Source organism: Lontra canadensis, unplaced genomic scaffold (assembly GCF_010015895.1).
Source record: "Lontra canadensis isolate GAN:19392208 unplaced genomic scaffold, GSC_riverotter_1.0 scaffold11, whole genome shotgun sequence".
NCBI lineage: Eukaryota > Metazoa > Chordata > Mammalia > Carnivora > Mustelidae > Lontra > Lontra canadensis.
Window position 1 is genome coordinate 15,792,778 of NW_022631005.1, and position 17,829 is coordinate 15,810,606.

Consider the following 17,829-nt stretch of genomic DNA (forward strand, 5'->3'; position numbering starts at 1 on the left):
TCACATTGCATGTTCATCAATCACAGCACTAAAACAGGGCGGGTGGGAAACACCAAAGAATTTATGTGGGAAAAAAATATATGTGAAAACAACTTTATTATAGATTTTATAGGGTTAGCCAAAGTTATGGCTCCATCCTTAACTGTAACTCAACTATTCTGTATTCAATGACATTTGTTTCTAATGATTAATTGATTCATTCACTTGATCATTATATTGGAATGACCACAACCCTCAGATTCATATGATAGTGAACTTCACAAACCTGAATTGGGTAGAAAGGTGAAATCTCTGTCTTTTAAGTGCAGAATAGTTCTTCCTGGACATCAAAGGGACACTGTTTAAATTAATATCACTTTAAATAGCACTCCCATAAATTTGATAACTTTTATGCATACAATAAAACATTCCTACATTTGAAGACATTAAAAAAATCACAGGTGACTCATCTGATCATTTTATATATTAATAAATATTATGACATATATGTGAACACATCACGAATCATATAGGTGTACCAAGAGGCAACTTATGCCTCTCTTAAGTATATACTGACATAACCTAATATACTAAAATGGGAAGGGGCGTTTAGTCACTGAAATATGCATCGTGTAACAAAGATGAAGAAAATACATGGCTTGTGCCCATCATAAAAAAGATTCAGACTGAAGGCTTAGCTTTGGTTTTTATTCAATTAAATTGTTAAACTGTGCACAGTGATTTTTTTTTTTTTTTAGAACTTGAGACATTTGTGATGTTGGCTGTTTAAATCTTTGTTACCTTCGCTGTGAATTGAAATTGTACATATTTAGTAAATCATGCAGACAAAGCAAACTTTTTAGACAATATTTTTATTGGAGAGTTTTCTTTTCCTGTATCCATGTTAAAAAAAAAAAAAAAAGACCTCCTTTCCCAAAATAAAAATGTCAATACTAAATTTAAAGAAGTATAAAGGAATGATTGCTTCCTTTAGAGCTAAATATTTAAATAAACATGGAGATCATTGGCAACCTGTTCTTTTGGGCTAATAGGCCGTGTCCAATTTTTTGGGTCTGATGTTTCAGAGAGCCTCTGTTTCAGGGTTGAAGATGATCTATTAATCTCTGAATTCAACAAATGCTATTGAATAACAGAAATAAAGCCCTCAGGCTTCATTTGTATGTGAAATACGGAGCTAGAGGAATAACACTGGGTTGACATGATACTGAATATGCACAAACCAAAAACTTTCTCAATTTAAAACAGGCACCCACCACCCATAATCTAGTATGACATGTTAAAAATGCTCCAAAATATTGAAAATATGAAAGGCGCACTACTGTTCCCATTTGGCTTTGAGATGAATATGACAAAGATTCTCATAATTTTAGTCAAAGAAAATGATGAGTAAAGAGTACATGAAGATTAAAGCAGTGACAAGTGATCTTTTAAGTGTTCTAATTGGTCTTTCTCATTCATATCTTCGATTCTACAGAAATTGCAAATCCTGATGGTCCTGATTTGTAAGTGCACCCATCAGCTTTCTCTCTTTCACTTCACAGAACATGCCTGTTAGATTTGGAATGAAGAATAAGCCCCCAAAATGTTAAAAATAGACTATTGCCCTGGCAGGAAATCTCGTATTGGCAAGCCAGGACTCAGAAGGAATTGATCTAACATAAGGAAACATTCAAGGAAAGATTTGTGCATTATGATCCTGCTCTGACCATTTTCAGAGGAGTCAAATGGAAGGATGAGAGAGAGAGAGAGAGAGAGAGAGAGAAAACATAGGTTTTGCAGACCTTGTATGTGTACATTGAATATTTGGTGTTAAAAAACAACATTAGAGATTAAAGGAGCTAAAATGGAGTGTTTCTGTGACATTTGATATATTACATTGCTATCTTACATGAATGGAAAACCCTTAAAATGTTGATACTGGAAAAATAAAAGGTTCTAAAGGCAACATCACAAGAAACACTATGTAACTTAAAAGGTATGCCAACCAAAAAAGAGAAAAAAATGTTAATTTACCTTTACTCTTTTTATAAGAAAGTTAGATTTTAGTTTATGACCTTTCCTCAAGGGAGAATCACTTTTATCCATCCCTAAAACAGTCTTATTATAGGGCTAAGAAGTATAGTTATGCTTCATTCTAGTTTGGTTTAGGAAAAGAGGAACATAGTCTTCAAACTACTTGGGAAAAAAATAGAGACGAATAAAGGAATATAAATTTAGATAGGAAACGCAAGAACATCCCTACACTCAGAGAAAACATTATGCGTATTTAGTGACCACAAGCAACCTAGACCTAGGTTTTTACACCTCTTCTGAAAGATACCACTTCCAGCACAAACAATATTTCCCAACCCCGTAGAGCAGCCCAGGATTGCTGCAGACATAAAGGGAGAACACCAACTATTGAATCACCCCCACCGCTTCCCGCAGTCCTGAAACATTCAGTGGAGGTCTACTACTTCGTTATCGAACATGCTTAGAAAGTGTGAGCGTGTAAGTTTCCGGTTGAAGGTACATCTACGCAAGAGGGGAAAAAGAGAAGTACAAACCACCCTGCCCAGCTTGTTTTTAACTCTTAAAATGCCATTCCTGGAGAAAGTAGGTCTTAGAAGAAACAGCCTAACATATGAGTAAACACCTCTTTTTTTTTTCTTTTCCGTAATATAAAAGGTTTTTGTATCATCAAAGACAATGCCATGAAAAGGAACATTTCAGTCACTTTAAAATACACGGTGTTGGAACATTAGAGGAAAAAAAAAGTCTTATCTAAGAAGAAGAGTTCTAATCACAATAGCTGCTTATTATGTACCACCTCGGTTTTTAAAGTGGAAATTAAAATAGTGATTCATATAGATAGTTTTCCAGGAATTGCCGGGGTTTTTTGAGCCAGATACTTTCACTGCAGATCACCTGATAAATGTGTTATAAACTCCTTTATGGCCTGACCGAATTATAACACACTTCGTGTCTGCATTAAAAGTGTCAAAAATCTTGTTCTTGTTCTTCAGTAAGACTCTCCTATGAACTAGGTAGGAAAAGAATCTTTATGTGTGTAACACTTAGAAAAAAAAATATAAATAACCCTATTGATCCACCCCTCGAATCTTATGGATGAGGAAACTGAAATCTGCATATCCTTGAGACCACACTGGTTGTTTGTTTCTTTTCCCAAATGATCTAGAAAGCACTTAAGCATAGACTGCCGGAACCCTAGCCTCCTGACAGTGCTCTCTTCAACGTGTCACAGTGAAACACTCCTTCAAATGGCTATGGGAGCTTCAAAAAGAAATGAGCTAGTTCCCCTACTTCCTGCAAGAAGTCCCTTCGGGTCCACAAGGATTCTTCATGCATGGATGAAATGAAAATAATCTACCTTGGAAAGGCTGTATTACTCTGATCATACCATCATCTGAGGCTGTTAATCACTCTGGGACCAGCATCTTCTCTGAGAGCCAGGGACAGTCTCAATTTTGACAAATGCTCTTTAAAAATTGCTAACTGGTGTTCTTACGTTTTGCGCACTCGTTTTGTCCAAGACTTTTGACAAGGCTATGTCCATTGAGGAGCTGTTGCTCCATCGAGCCTCTCCAACCAGTTTTCAGCCTGAACTCACTTCTTTGTGAGTCTTTTTCTAGTTATGCCTTTTCTGAATCCCATGTGTGCCGAATGACCAGAGGTGGTCAGAGGAAGAAAGAAGGCAGCAGGATACCAGGAGCAGTAGGAGATTCATACATCTGCAAATGGAAACGTGGAATCAACTGAAATAGATGGAAGGAAGAAAGGAGAGAAGGAAGGAAGGGAGGGAAGGAGGGAGGGAGGGAGGAAAGCAGGCAGGCAGACAAGCATGGAGAGATCAGAGATATTCTCTCCTTTGAAGCCTTGGCTTTTAAAATTCTGGGACCCAGAGAGAGTAAGAACCCAAGTCATCCCACATTCACTAACAGAGCTGAGTCCAGGAGCCAGGTCTCCAAAGATAGTCTTATTGCTTCTATTAATGCTTTTAATACTTCCACGATTCTTCTGTTCTATTCTATTGAGTGGTCCTAAGAATAATACTAATAAGTAATAGTTACAACATTGATAGCTGCCCAATTTTCTGAGTGCCTACCATGTGTAAGGCATGAAGCTGGGTACTACAGGATATACAAAGATGAACAAGGTAGGACTACTGGTCTCAGGTTTCTTGTAATCTGTCAGAGACGGACATACACAAACAGGTAGAATACAGAATTCCAGGTCCCAGAGGGAATGAATGGATATGAAAGTCCCAAATGTGCCCTCTCCCACACTGTGGTGTTTTTTTTTTTTTATTTAAACACAGTATCACACCATTCCCTCAATAGCACACATATTGTTGAGTGATGCTATATGAAAAACACTTTTCTGTGTCCCGGGAATACAGTATGAACAAACAATAGCTCCTCTTCAATGGCTTTATGTTGTAGGGGAGATGGTAGATAACAAAATGGTTAACATGTTGAAAATAAAAGATGCTAGAAAAGTGGCTGAGATGGAATTAGGGCACAGGCAACCTCAGCCTGGGGGGGTCAGGCGGGGAGCGCCGGGATAAATCTCTCTGAAGCAGCAGTGTCTGACCCCAGCTTGAAGGATGAGAAGGGAGCCATGAGAAGAGCTGGAGTGAGAGCGTTCCAGGAGGAAGGACCAGCAGCTACACAAACCTGAGAGAGGAACGGGGTTGGCGTTTTGAGAATAAAAAGGCCAGTCTAAGGAAACACAGCAGAAAAGGGAAAAGAAAGGAAGATGAAGTCAGGAAGAGAAAACATTTGCCAGGCCCCCGAGAAGGGTTCATCACGTGATCTCTTGTGAATAAGCACTCAAGAACAACTTCCGAGATGGAATTTCAGAGAATTTTAAGGAGGGAGACTTGTTAGGGTTTTTGGTCCAATGTCATGTTTCCATGGGTGAGAAAACAGAGTTTATGAATCCGAGAGGCTTACCCTGTGGGAGTCAGAAGACTCACAGGCTATTACTCCCAATGAATAGAAATGCACTTAGCAGGGGCGCCTGGGTGGCTCAGTGGGTTAAAACCTCTGCTTTCGGGTCAGGTCATGATCCCAGGGTCCTGGGATGGAGCCCCGCATTGGGTCCTCTGCTCGGTGGGAAGCCCGCTTCCCTCTCTCTCTCTCTCTGCCTGCCTCTCTGCCTACTTGTGATCTCTGTCTGTCAAATAAATAAATAAAATCTTAAAAAAAAAAAAAGGAAGAAAGAAATGCACTTAGCAACCTGTCCGTGGCCTTTTTGTAATTCCTTCCCCTGTCAAATGCACAGTGACATTCTATGTCCCTCTGACTTTAGAACGAGAGAAATCTCATGTCTTAGACTCCCATAAGACCACCTGCCTTGTGTCTGGTCACAGGCAGCTCTGTCAGCCTGAAAAACGGAAATCGTTTGGGCCAAAGAAAGTTTGTATTTTGGAAAGGAAAGCACTCGATGTAGCAAACAGGCTGCCACCGTGGCAAGTTACCCTGCAAGCCCCTTCCCCTCTGACGGCATGTCCCAGCACAGTCCCCACCATTGCCAGTTTGCTCAAAACAGCTGTGCTAGAATCAGCCATGAGCAAGGGCCCCAGCCATTTCCCCTTCTCCTGAACTTCTGAAAAATACAAAAACTCGCCGAGCAGAGAGAGAAGCCAATAAGAAGTAAGGAACGTGCAGCAGGTGGTACCATCTGTGCCCGGCTAATTCCAGCCAAAACAATCTGCTCCCTAGAGTTCCCAGTTGTGGGGAAGAGAAGAGAATCTGACAGTGGTGGAGCCGGGGAGGGGGTGGAGGGGGCAAGTGCCGAGACTATTATTCAAACGTTCAGCTGGTTGGGAAGTAGATTACTGGTGCCAGTGAACTATTATCTGTCTCCTTTTCTCTTTACAACCACGGTGGGAGATTCTTCCGAAGTCTCGCTAAACTGGCAAGGATCAGATCCCACACCTGTGAGACAGACATGGAGGCATCCCTGTGAGTCTGTCACCACTGAGATGGGAGGGACAAACATTCCACAGCAAGACTGGGAAACGCAGCCCACCCCAAGATGGAAAACAAAGCGGGGAGGGAGGGAGATTATGTTTATTTTATTCTATTTTCCTAGCAACCAAATTCTCTCCCTCTCTCCAGTTTGTTCTTTGAAAATGATCCACAGTTTAGAATGGGCTTGCGTTCTTCATGCCTGATTCCCCAGGTTGACATTTTCTGAAATAATATCCTGTCCCTTGATGGACTTCCTTGGGAGGAGCAGATCTCCTCTGGCATACTTACAACCACGGGATGCACAAATGCAAGTATTTCGAAGACGGATCAGATTGTCTGTAGCAATCACTTGCCCTCAACAGAGAGTAACAGAGAGGCAGAGCCCATGCGTTTCACAGATGGAGGAGATGGCAGTGATTCGAGGAGAAAGAAAATCCTACCCACTGCAAAATGCCCACCAGCACCTCAGGTTAAGGTACTGTCTCCAGAAAGTCATGTGTTAAATGCAAATACCTGGGAGAGGTGACACTGGCCTATTATCACCTTTCCTTAGATTCACTGACCATGTGGAGCTAACAGTTGAGCCTTGAGAAAGTGTGGCAGGAAAGTTCACTTTTATTGGAAGAAGACTAGATTTTACGTTTTGACCCAGAACCAGGACCTCATGGACCCTTGAAAGAAGGATAGGTGGCACCTCTTTGGGCTGAATGGTGTCCCCCAAAAAGGTATAATGAAGTCCCAGCCTCTGATACCTACGAATATGACTTTATTTGGCAATGGGGTATTTGCAGATCTAACCATGGGTGGCCCCTACTCCAACAGGGACAGTATCCCTCCAAGAAGAGGGAAAGTTGGATACAGGCACCATGCCATGGGAAAACAAAGGCAGAGATTGGAGGGACGCAGCTACAAGCCAAAGAACGCCAAGGATTCTGGCCATTGCCAAAAGCTGGGAGAGAGACACGGAACAGATCCCTCAGAAGGAAGCAACCATGCCAACACCTTGATTTTGGACTTTCAGCCTCCAGAGCTGTAAGAGAATAAATTTCTGTTGCTTAAGACTCCCAGTTGGTGGGACTTGGTTGGAGCAGCCCTAAAGAAACCAATGCACCCCCAAAGCAGCCATGGCCAGGACATCAGCTTTCGATGCCTGCGTCGGTCTAAAGATCAAGATCAAAGTCTGATCTAACCATTCTCTTGGTGCCTGAGCTTTAACAGATAAAACAAATATCAGCAGGAATATCCCTTTTGGTTTTGAGATGTGTGTCATCAGGAAAAGGACAAACTGCCTGTTCCTTTTCCCAAATGTATTCTATAAGGTAATCTTTTTAATTAGGATAATTAAATTCTTGTTTCAAAGGGCACCAAAGTGCAAGCATTATCGTCTGATTTCCTGTAAAGAGTATTTTCCTGTCTCCTGTTCCACATGGTGTCCATTAGCAGAAGAAGAACCAAGTGAGTCAGACATTATGGTTACAGGTTTGTGGCTCGTGGCAGTGCTAAGAAGAGGGAAATGAGAAAGGAAAACATAAATTGGGAAACAGTGTCAGAGGGCAGGCCAAGATAATGGAAGAACCAGAAAGCAGAGGAAAAGGGTGTTGTGTGGGAACCAAAACCTTGCTTCAGGTAGGAAATGTCAAAGAAAAATACAGTAATATTTTTTAAACTAGGGAAGGGGGTTGGGAATCCAAGCCAGATCTTTATTGTTTGGGGGTTTTTTGTTTTGGTTTGGTTTGGTTTGTGTTTTTTTCAGCCTGAGTTCAGTAACAGAAATTAGCAAGATGTGTCCTCTCCCCTGATTCATTGCTGCTATGTGGTCTGAATCTTTTTTAGCTCCAAGTCTCCTATGAAACTGACTAGTAATTCTTGCAGTGTACTTCTACCACTGAGATTTGGGAAGGATCTAGGGAGTTCTGTAGGTAAGGCAAGAAGCAACCCCAAGACAGAAGTGAGTCAACTAGAGAATCTTGTGATAATGTTGATATATTGCCCTGGTGACTGGCAGTGTAAAGCTGCAAATCAGCGGGACCAGGTCCTGGAATGAGCTCTCGGATGTGTCCATGAGCTCCATTCTGCCCCATTACTCCTCGTCGACTGCTGCCCACACACCCATGAGTGAGCCGCAGAAGTACAGGTAAGAATGTCAGAGAATACTTCAACAGAAAATCCCTCCTTTCTGTGCCACGAGAAATGAACCCAACTCTATGACTTCTTCACAGAAGGCCAGCCTGCCATCCTTCACATTTTTTTTTCCCCTAGAATATGGTATATCATCTTAAAAGCCTGGTTTAATTTGCTTTTCTCTAAGCTTTGTGGTATTTTTTATATGCCATTAGTCAGTTATTGCATGTTACTAGGAATAATAGTCCCACCTAATGTATTTAATTTGTTTTGAAAATCATAACACATCTTTACGCACAGAAGAGGCTGCTTTTAACTCCGTTGATGACTTCCTCTTTAAAAGTCCTCCTTTAAATCCCTAACCACATTCTTCTTGGTTTTCTTCCTACCCACTAACCAGGCTCAGCTCTCTTCACTCAGTCCTTAAACGGCAGTATTTCCAGCGCCCCACCGGGGCTCTCCACTCTCCTCATTCTAATCACCATACTTCAGGGACTTTTTCAGCACCCACAGCTTCAATTTCTACCTGTGTATACCGCAGACTCAAAGATGCTTCTCCGCAGTAAGACTTCCCTCCCTCGCATTCAAATGAGTACTGGGCATCACCACCTGATGGTCCCAATGGCTCCTCAGATTTGCCATGTCAAAAAATGGAGATGGCTATATCGTCCCCCCACCCACCATGTTCCCCCCAAAACCTGGTGACTGTCACCCCTGGGTTCCTCTGGGAGGAGATCTTGAGACTTATTCCATTATATCTCTAAATGGGTTATCAGGTCTGTGAGTCATACTCCGCATTCTTTCTTCTACCTCATTCTTGTCCTTGATCACCACTGGCATTGCCTCATTTTAGGCATATGTCAAATCCCAGGGATGGCCCTACTAGCTTCTCACCGGTCACACTGGCCCTATTCTCCCCCAGGGAGCTGACTCCCTCTGACACAGCAGGGGATGAAGCAGCACTGAGGCCTCATGGAGGGGCTAGCAGATAGAAGAATACTACCTTTTTCACGCTTTCAAGATATTTCTTGATCTTCTTTGTATATGCCTTACTTGAACGTTATTTCACCACAGTCTTAATAACTGCAGTCTTGACATATATCCTTAAATACAATAGAAAGGGCTATACCAAGAGAAATAACTCATTCACTGCCCTCCCCATCCCATAGATAACTAGACTTGTCGTCTTATCACCTTCTAATTCATTCTGCATTCCCACATTGGTGAAAAGGGCTCTTCTGGTGTTTTTTTGCTTTCGTGTCTATCTTCTCCCTAAATGTGTAAGCTTTTCAAGGGTAGGGACCATGTTATCTTTGTAGTCTGACTTCTCAGGGAGTTACTGCTACCAAGTAGATATTCAGTATGTATTCACTGATTTAATTCACCACTGCCAATTTGATTTTGCCAAAGCCCTACTTAAACATACTTCAGTGGTTCCCCAAAGCACCCAAAATGCAACTCACACCCCTTAGCATAGCTCACAAAGCTTTCATGAGCTGATTGCTCTTTGCCTCTCTTTCCATCATCTGTCACCATCCCTCCAACTACTTCTGCCTGAACACACCCCCTTCTATTTTCTATTTTTCCTCTGAAACATAGCTGAGGGGTCACTTTCATAGACAATCTTTCCTGAAACCCTAATCTTAGACGTGACCCTCCTCTTGGCTTCAGTATGCATCCTGTATATGGTTCATGAATGCACTATCCCAAGGTTGGTGGCCAAAAGCCATGTGTTCCTGGAAGGTCAAAAGTGTGAACATTCTGACTCCAGCACCCAGCAAGAATGAAGAAAATGTCAGTCTTCTGGAAAGAGACTGTCAGCAATATCCAGTCCCCCAATGACCCCAGTCATTAGCCAAATAGAAGAACAATTCAGTGACAAGACAGAAGGTAACATAGAAAGTGAGTCATCGCAAAAGGACCCCAATGCACACAAGAAATTTGTATTTTGATACACCTGAAGGTTTTTGAGAATGATTCATGGTTACATTGAGGCATAAATTTTACCCACGTGAATGAACCACTTCATTTCTCAAATAATCACTAATTACATATAGCAGCATCAACGGCCTCCACCAACATCCAGATGTTGAACGAATTATACAATGAGTGAGGCAAAACTCACTCCAATCCAACTGAGGTGGGTTAAAGGGAAATAGGAATAAACAAGCCTTCTACCTAATACCGACTGTGAACATAGCCTTTCCACTATATTAGCAATGACTCAAATGAGGAACACAAACTATACAAAAGAGGAAGAAGTCTGAAGTCGACTGGGATGCATTTTCTTCAACTTCTCTGGAATTTTCAATTACCTCAGTTTCCTGACAAAGCTTTGCTGATGTCAGTAGTTTACAGTAACAATCAGCAAGATAACGGCAGGTTTGTGTGGGCCAAAGGTAAATTTGGGTCTAACATGAGTAACATATCCTGTAGTGAAGGACTGCAGGAGGCGAGAGAAAAGGTACAATTCCTATTAGAGATTTTTAAATAAAATGAAAGCCAAATGCATTATCACAGAGAGGTGAATCTATTGTCCTCTCTGCTCTTTCTCATGAAATATAAGTACTTCTTTTTGAATCCTACTGGCTTTTTTTTTTGGTGGGGGGGGGGCCCCAACACAGGGCTTGAGAACATGGCCCTGAGATCAAACCTGAGCTGAGATCAAGAGTCAGATGTTTCACTGACTGAGCCATCCAGGCGCCCCTAACTGGCTTTTTATAAAGATCCACCATAAAGGCTACATAACTACTGCATAGCAAACAGACTAGAAGGTGCTTGGCCTGCATGTCTTAAAATTTTATGTACTTGAATACACTGTGAGCGCCCTCTGTGTTTAGAGAACTGTGAGTAATTGCAAAACATGTAGCAGGTCCTTTCCTTGCTTTGAACAGTGGACAGTTACCAAATGAAGTTAAGACAAACAGATGGGAGGTCACACACAGAAAAAAGAATCTTTGGCCTGTAGGAATCTGCCGTAAACTGACATATACATGTAAAGTGAATTTCTGAATCAGAGCCCATTACAGAGCTTTTTCCTCCAACCGTTATGACAATGCCTGGCCAACTTGATCAGCCTACTGATCACGCTACTCCAGAGCATGAGGCTCTCAGATCATGGAGACATTTAGCTGGGTTGATGGAAAACTGCGATTTCTCCGGGTCAACATCGAAAGCTTCATTTCTCATCACACAGCACCGAATGTGCGCTGACCGCAGGCTTTTCCTGAGAGTTGCTTTTCTTGGTTTTCTCATGAAATTGCTGATATGAGCTGATTCTCTCATGATTTTGCTTTTTTTCTCCTAAAGCTAAGCACAGCGAAAAATAGAACGTTTCAACTGAGGCTTCTGATGTCGTTTTCTCAATAAAAAGAGGAGTTGTAAAGGATTCTTAGGTTCCTTCATACAAAGTTCATGATACATGCACGGTTCTAGTTAAGGGAGCTTTCCCTACTCAACACGAGAAGCTTTGTGGTCATGGCACGAGAACCTATGCTTTCTTCTGAAAAGACCCGGGTTCCAGGCCCAGCTTTGCCCTGACCCCCCACCTCCTTAATTATGTGACCTTGGCTAAATTACATCACTGAACCTCAGTTTACTTATCTCTAAAATAGGAATAATATCAATAACCATCTCACAGGATGGTCTTGAGAATCCAGTGAGACCATAGATGTCCAAATAGTTTACAAAAGGTCAGTATGGCCGGTACTGGGAAAAGGGTAAGAGTGAGCAGAGTTCCTTTCTTTCTTTCTTTCTTTCTTTCTTTCTTTCTTTCTTTCTTTCTTTCTTTCTTTTCTTTTTTTGTAAGATTTGTTCATTTATGTGAAAGAGAGAGAAAGAGAAAAAGAGCATGAGCAAGGGAAAGGAGTAGACTCCCCACTGAGCAGGAAGCCCGATGTGAGGTTCAATCCCAAGACCCCAAGATGGTGACCTGAGCCCAACGCGGACGCCCAATGGACTAAGCCACCCAGGTGCCCCTCCTTTGTTTCGTGCATCCACTCTCCTTTTGACTTCCTTCGGCAGTTGTCCTTTCTTCCCTCTTGGGCTTGAGAAAAGCATTCCTGTGATAATCCATTCACATAGTTAGGTCCACAGAGAGTTCTCTAAAAGAAACACAATAATTTCAGTATTTAGAAAATTTTCCCAGCATGTAATTTTTAGGGGACCAGGATTGTCTCAAGATTCATCCTCAAAGAGATCCTTTGTCTCCTGGTGGGCGTTAGCCTCGGATGGCTGAAAAAGGAAGGAATGCCTGACAATTATCAGTTCCATGAGAGGCCTCAGAGCACGAGAAATGAGGAGGTTGTTCTGTGTCGATTCTAGAGATGTGGTGCCTCCGCTGCTCTAAATAGATAATCCAGGGTGATAATGAAGTAGTCACAAGGGTGAACCTTTGTAACAAGGCAGCCAAGGCGCTGCTCACAATTTGAACCTCCCCGTTAGCCTTTTACATATTTTAAAGAGAGACTTTTAAATCATGAGATAGCCTTGCCTGTCAGGTTAATCTGCCCGTATGAGGAACCTCTTTTTTAGCTTGGGAGAGACTCAGGAGGGGAAGCTGCTGGAGATGAAAGCTGATGATCCAAATAGCAGGAAAAGGTTTATAGTTTATGATTATTGTTTTTCTTCAGTTAATTTTAATTCTGATGAACACTAAGTTTTCTTTGGTACTTTTTGTTCCCCTAGTTGGTTTTTTTTTTTTTCCAGTTATATTGTTCAGCCAAGTATTTCTCAAGCCTCTATGAAAACAACACTACATATTTTTTAAAGCCCATGTAAACAAACATTTCCATGAGGATTGGCTTGAAAAAGACATGTAGATGGCAACCTGAAAGACCATTCCTGCTGTAAAAAGGAAAAGATCTAATAGATCAATTGGTAGGTAGATAGACAGATAACACACTAGAACTTAATGTTAATTAAAATGGATTAGAATTATCTTAACTCTTACCATTCTGTTTAGTTCCTTTCTGTTCCTGTAGCAATCTAAACAGGCAGAATGCCTTGATATATTCTGATCCTTGGATGGCAGGATACATCTCCAGTCAAACTGTTCTAAAACAGATCATTTGTAAACAAGTATTTATAGATTGCCAGTAAACACCAGTCATTGTGCTAGACAACAGGAATAGATGTGGAATCATACATGGAAGCTCATGAACGAACAGATTGTTACAAGGGCAACACGGAAGAAGGAGTTCTGTCTTGTTCTGTGAGACCTCTGCCTGGGAGTCGAGGGAGGCCTTCAGAGAAGAGGGGCTGATTGAGTTTGGTGTTGAAGAACTAATAGGAGTTTGTCAGGCAACTCCTTGAAAAGAGTGTAATGCTCAAAGGCAGGGCAGTGTGAGGAGTGGGGCGTGGTAAAGGAATGACGAGCTTTCGGTTATAAGTTCCTTTGAATGCTACCGAAAGTCGACTTTATATTTAAATCAATCAATAAAAAATGCCTCCTAGAACAGATTAAGTTATGTCTACCCTCCTTGATATTAACTTCCTTTTTCTCACAACTGCTAATGAAGAACTAAACGAAATACCAATCTTTGGGCATGATCACTGCTTCATGATCATTGCATTATAGGGGAAAGAGGAAAGAAAGCCATTCCAGACTCCCCCTGTGCAATATAGATAAATATGGCTGGAACGCAATCATCACAGTGAAGCAAGTACCAGAGTGATAAGTCATCTCTGCTTAGCTTTTGACCTTTCACCTGGTGAAAGGTTCACCTGGAAGTCACCTGGTGATTTCCAGATGTGGATGCTTGACCATTAGTAAGCAATCAAGACTGAAACCTGGTTTCCCATAAGCTATGAACAAATAGATGACTTAGAAGGACATCATCTCATTATTTCAAACAATAGGGAAATTTGAGAAAATAAGTTAAGCATTTAATGAGTTCTTGTTCTCTCTTCCTTTTCTGAGAACGGTATTTTAAAGTTAGCCTCTCTAACAGGAAATAGAATAGCCTGACAAAAGGAACCACAACTGTATTATCTAAACTGGCAGCATAATTGTATGGTGTGGAGCGATACATATGTTCACCACCCTTTGCTGGTTAAACTGAATTTCATTATCATCTCCTTATTTCCACTTCTAATTCTAGAGAACTATTTCCTATAAACAGGCCAGCCCCCTAGTAGTTTTGAGCATAAGAATTGTTTTAAATGCCTGATCCCAACTTTATGGACATTTTCTCTCCTTCTTAATTGTAGTCCCTCAGGAACACAACTAACACACAACACCTATTGCCATACACAGAGGAAAAAATAAATTTACCACTGATTTCAACTGTGTCGTGTGTATGGGTATTTATGCTAGCTATGTTTTTAAAAATGACTGCTTGGATTAGGAATATCTATTCTGTATTATTATAGTATAATGAACCTACAGAGTTGATCATTATGAACAATATAATGACACATGATTCTCCAGAATGCCAGAGTCCTCCCAAGTCAATATCAAGTCACTCTTTTAAATCTAGTTTGTTTTGTTCAAAAATTGCTATAATTAGGGGTGCCTGGGTGGCTCAGTCATTAAAGCATCTGCTTGTGGCTCAGGTCATGATCCCAGGGTCCTGGGATTGAGCCGTGCATTGGGCTCCCTGCTCAGCGGAGAGCCTGCATTTCCCTCTCCCTCTGTTCCCAGATTGTGCTCTCACTCTCTCTCTGTCAAATAAATAAATAGAATAATTTTTTAAAAAGTTGCTATAATTTGTCCAATTTAAAGAGCAGGTACTTGGGGTGTCTGGGTGGCACAGTCAGTTAAGAGGCCCACTCTTGATTTTGGCTCAGTTCATGATCTCAGGGTTGAGGGATTGAGCCTTGCATCAGGCTCCGTGTTCAGCATGAGTCTTCTTGAGATTTTCTCTCCATCTCCCGCTGCTGTCCCCCACCCCCAAATGAATAAATAAATCGTTAAAAAAAAGAAAAAATATTTTCCATATTTTGTATTTGAGGGATTGTTTGGTTTTTACGTAATTTTGTTGTTTTGGCTTAACTTTTGTAGGAGTGTAAAACTCTCTATTACTGATTCAGACCCGAGGAGTCTCTGTAGGTGTGACAATGTTCCTGAGTGCTGAATCACAGGATGTGGATAGTGAATAATTATAGATAATGGCCACCAGTGAAAACGTCATTAATCAGGAAACCATATCCAGATGCCTCCCACAACGTCCAAAGTCAAAGATAAAGCCTCACATTGCCACTGACTTCTCCTTACCTCACCTCCTTTATTTTCTTCCCCTTTTCTCTCCCCCTTTTCCTCTCTTTCCCTCTTCCTCCTCCTCCTCCACTTCCTTCTCATTCTCTTCTTCTCTGTCTCCTTCTGTTTTCTCAGTGTGGACTAAAATGGACCAACTATCCACTCTGTCATGGTATTATTCTCTTTCATCTGAAAACTTCAGCTAGAAAAAAATACCATCAGCTCTCCTTTACATGGTTAAAAAAAAAAACCAGCAAATAAGCTTTTGAGAAAACCAGGCTTTATGTGCTTTGTGCTTGAGAAAGCAACCACATCATAGGACATTGAGAGTAAAAGCTGCCACCAAACCCGAAGATCTGTGTTCTCAAGTGTAAGAATGAATCTTACAGGGACTATTCTGGAGAGTTAGGAATCCATACCCTAAATAATTCTCTTACATTCTAAAACTGGATTAACAAATAACAGCCAACTTAACTCACTTCTTTGTATAAAATGTGTCTTCATGTTTTTTAACTTATCTTTTTTCTATTCTCTTTCCAAACAAAGGTAAACATACTGTATCAAATTTCCCTTTAGATAGAATTTGGAGCAGTAAAGACAGACTAATCCTATTACAGATTTTGAACAATCAATGTTTTTGTTTTTATTTTTTTCAAAGATTTTATTTATTCACTCGACAGACAGAGATCACAAGTAGGCAGAGAGGCAGACAGATAGAGAGAGAGGTGGAAGCAGGCTCCCTGCAGAGCAGAGAGCCCATGTGAGGCTCGATCCCAGGACACTGAGACCATGACCTGAGCCGAAGGCAGAGGCTTTAACCCACTGAGCCACCCAGGTGCCCCTTGAACAATCAATGTTTTGAGAAAAGAATGATCTTTAGGGTCAAGAATGGTTTAAGGAGAGGTCTTTTCAGACTCCTATTACAGCCAGATGTTTAATTAATTAATTAATTTACTTACTTACTTATTTATTTTTAATTAATTCATTCATTCCATTCATTCATTTTTAAAATGCAAAGAGGAGCAGAGGGAGAGGGTGAGGGAATCTTAATCAGCCTCCCTGCCCAGTGCAGAGCCTGACACACTGGTTATGACCTGAGTTGAAATAAAAAGTCGGACACTTAACCAACGGAGCTACCTAGGTGACCCAGAGCCAGACCTTTAGACTGAGGTCTGAAGGTAAAAAAATAAAATTAAATTTAAAAAAAATTAAAAAGCTTGAATTTCTGCTTAATTGAGAGAGAGAGAGAGACAAAGGCAGAGGCAGAGTTTGAGAACTGGGCAGACACAGCGCAGTGAGGCCACAGGATGTAGTAGAGTGTCTGGGCGGTCCACTCCTCCCCCATGGGATTCAGGTGCTTCAGGGAGGGAAGAACCAGCGTGTGAAGAGGTAAGTGGTCTGGCCTCACTGCTCTAGACTGACGTTCTACAACCACAAGAGATACATAGGCCTTTTCCATGACATTACAGTTAGAACAAAATATGCTAAAGCATTGTTTCTATAAATTTTAGTATTTCAAAATAATTTACATTTGGTAAATGATTAAGATGTGAGCATTATAATCTCATTTGGCTAAACTTGTCAAGGATAAAAATAAAAGTTAAAGAATAAGATGCACTGATAAATTTTGACCGATCACGAGTCACCCCTTGGATTAAAGAGTGGATTCTGTTCCATTCACACTATGGGCAGAGAATAGGAGTCCAGTGTTTTCTAGTGAAAATGTGAGCTGCTGTGAGGAGATGAGGGCCTGGATTCTGGAGGGGCAATCACAGAGTCACAGTGTACTTAGGGCAGAGCCATTTCCCAGGTTAACTCATTCTAAGAATGAACTGGAAGGTATCATATCCTAGCCTCCAGAAATGGCAGCTACTATCTGAGAAGACACCATTTACAAAACTGTGGTGCCATGAAAACATTTAGGGCAAGTAAGGTTCTCAATATTTTCCTATCGAATACCCAGGTTGCATTGTGTTCCTTTGTAGGCAGCACTTCTATGACAAACTCTGATAAGTCAGGTTGCAGGTTATATGAAATTTCTGGCATGCTAGCTGGATTTCTACTCACTCCTCTCTCATCTAAGGCTTTGCTTTATACTAGGACACTAGTGAATAAAAAGTGAGGATTTGTTCTTCTAATTTATGAATGTACAGGGTATTGTCAAACTTCAATCTTTAACTCTTAAGAGTAACAAATAATTTATACAGTAGTTCATAATTGATCATAACCTACCAGGCTGTCTAGCCATAGTGGTTAAGAACTACCGCTCTGGGGTTGCCTGGGTGGCTCAGCTGGTTAAGCATCTGCCTTCAGCTGGGGTCGTGATCCTGGGGTCCTGGGATCAAGCCCCATGTCAGGCTCTCTGCTCAGCAGGGAGCCTGTGCTCCTCCCCGCTTGTACTCTGTTACTATTTCTGTCTGTCTGTCTCTCTCTCAAGAAAATAAATAAAATCTTAAAGAAAAAAAAAAAAGAACTACTGCTCTGGAGTCTTAACTCTTTGGGTCTGAGCAGGATACAACATTCTAGAATGTC

General features: G+C 41.2%; 1 protein-coding gene across 6 annotated transcripts in view; it reads left to right on the forward strand.

Annotated features, from left to right (window-relative positions):
• ZEB2 (zinc finger E-box binding homeobox 2) overlaps window positions 1–1,010 on the forward strand; it is a 134,565-nt gene extending 133,555 nt beyond the window's left edge. For all 6 annotated transcript variants that reach the window (XM_032856119.1, XM_032856120.1, XM_032856116.1 and 3 more), the window contains one exon: window positions 1–1,010. This exon is cut by the window's left edge. The gene's annotated coding sequence lies outside the window, so the exon portion shown is untranslated.
• Window positions 1,011–17,829: the final 16,819 nt, after the last annotated feature.